Genomic DNA, 2,604 nt, shown 5'->3' on the forward strand with positions numbered 1-2,604 from the left:
CATTTGTCTCTGAGTCAGTCTTTGAGCACCTCTGAATTAACTGGAATTCCACCTTGTCTAATGTCAGTTGTAACATGAAGCCCTTTTACGTATTAGAAATTTGACTGACAGTTCTCCTGCTTACGAGATCCAACCTACAAGCTGGATAAGCATTGTTAAAGAGTCTCCACTAACCAGTCTTACAAAAAAAAAAAAAAAAAAGGTTGTGTAGCTTGCAGTCTTCTTCCTATACTGTAAGGCAGGTAAGTTCATCTGTGTCACTGGTTTACAGGCGTTCGGCCTGGTTCTGCGACTATCCACGATCCATGGAACTGGAACATTAACTCTTTAACTGCCAGTGCACTACATGATGCTGTGATGTGGAATACCAATAACCAAAATTCATAAAACCATGACAATCTGAGAAAGGCAGAAGCTCCTAACTTCATCTTAAATCTTAGAGAAGTTGTCTTATTCTGCTTTTATTTCCAAGTGCAGAGTATTCTATTAATTATCTTGGACCTGAGAAAGCCATGTTTTCTTCTTTTTCTTGAAATTAGAAATAAGATTCTACCACAAGTACAGTACAGTTCACTGAAATAATGGAGATGTGGCTCCTCAGTCAGAGGGCTTGTGGATATAGCTGCTGGAAGAGTTACTGGATCAAGACTCAAGTATCATACTTAGGTCTGCAAAGCATCAAACAGTCCTCTGATTATTATTGTTTCACAGTGATTGCCAAATATCTTAGGCCTTCAACTTGAGGTCAGTGGATTTTTTTTTTTACTGGTGGTATCAGTTCTCCTCAGCAGAATTGCTAAGACTGGAAAACTGATGGAGACTATCTCTCAACCACATTGCCCAGAGCAGGGTAAACTAGGGCAGGTTTTTTCTGGAGCAAGTTTAATTGGGTTTGAATACGTGCACAGATGGAGACTCAGAGTAATCTTTTTCATTGTTTGATTGTGCTTGCAGATAACATAAGTATTGAATGTTTAAATGGAATTGCCATTATTTCAGTTTTTGCCCATTTCCTCTCATTCTTGGGCACCACTGAGAAGGCTCTGTCTCAGTCTTTACTTCCACCCTTAGAATCATAGAATGAACTTATTACTACACATTTAGAAACGTATATAGTTCTTCCTCTGCTGTGGGTAAGTTTGTTTTTGTTTCCCACTCCTCTTAGAGAACTAGGATTCCTGAAGGCTCATCTTACTAGTAAATACTGAGTCAATGAAGTCATCTAGTCTTTTTCATGCTTTTTTTGTCACCAAGTTCACTGTACTGATCAGCAATGGGCCCACATTTTCCTTAGTCTTCCATTTGTAGCTGATACTCCTGTAGAAACTTATGTTTTTGTTGTTGGTCTTCATGTCCTTTGCCAGATTCAACATCACGGTTTGTTGGTTTTTTCTAATGCCACCCCTGCATGCTCAGACAGCATTGCTGTAGGTCCTCCTGAATCACAGTTGTGCTTCCACCTGCTGTGCTTCCGTTTCACACTTGAGTTTTGTCACAACCTCCTTGTTCATTCAAGCAGATCTGCCATCTTTTCTTGGCATGCATGTTGGGATTGATTACTTTTTAATTTAGATGAGGCAATCCTTAAAAGTCATCTAGCTCTCGTGGACCCCTCTTCACGACTTCGTTTCATGAAATTCTTTTAAATGGATCTGAATAGATCCCTTACGAGGCTGAAGTCTGTTGTCCTGAAGGCTTTAAACTGAAAGAGGGGAAATTGAGTTTAGATGTTAGGAAAAAAATTCTTTACTCAGAGTGGTGAGGCACTGGAACAGTGAGATTGTCTTTGAGGTGCCTTTTAACCCAAACTGTTCTATAAGTCCAAGAGTTTTAGTCATGTTTTTAGCTTTGTTTCTATCATATAAAGGGTAACTCTCTTCTCTGCCCTCAGCCTGTTCTTCTCAAGGAGCTTGTCAGCCCTTCTGGTGGGTGAGCTATTCCATTACATCTCTGTGACCCTAATAAGATCATCGCAGTGCTACTACATGCAGATATCTAATTCCTCAGCTTCATTCTTTGTAACTACTTTGCATATTCAGGATTGCTGAAAAGTCCCTGGCATCTCAAAAATGACTGAACAGTACAGATGGATTATTTTTGTGTCCTCTAAATTATTCCTTTATTCAGCCAAACACCTAACAGACTATGTTTCTACAGGTACTAGTTTAGTACCAGTTCTAAAATCAGTTTTACAAACTGATTTTACATTAGTTTTTTTGTGCAGTGACTAGATGTGAATCAACAAAGGAACAATATATGGGAAAGTTCAAAGTCTTTTCATCTGTGTTTCAAATAGTCTGCCCCTAATATAGAAGTAACCAGGATGATCATTAGCCAGACATCTGCAAAACTGTAGCATAATTCAATTCCTTGAACTGAGCAATGCAGTTGACGCTTCAGAGGAGAAGGCTGTCATCCAGATGGACAACCTTGATGAGCTTAAGAGGTGAGCTCATCTGAACTTCATGAAGTTCAATAAAGCCAAGTGCAAGACCCTGCACCTGGATTCAGGCAATCCCAAACATGAGTGTGGGCTAGGCAAGCACTTGTGCTTAGAGCCCAAGTTCCAAGAATTTTCCAGTTGTGTTTTGTTCATACTGAATT

The sequence above is a fragment of the Numida meleagris genome, chromosome 1 (genome assembly GCF_002078875.1).
Source record: "Numida meleagris isolate 19003 breed g44 Domestic line chromosome 1, NumMel1.0, whole genome shotgun sequence".
NCBI lineage: Eukaryota > Metazoa > Chordata > Aves > Galliformes > Numididae > Numida > Numida meleagris.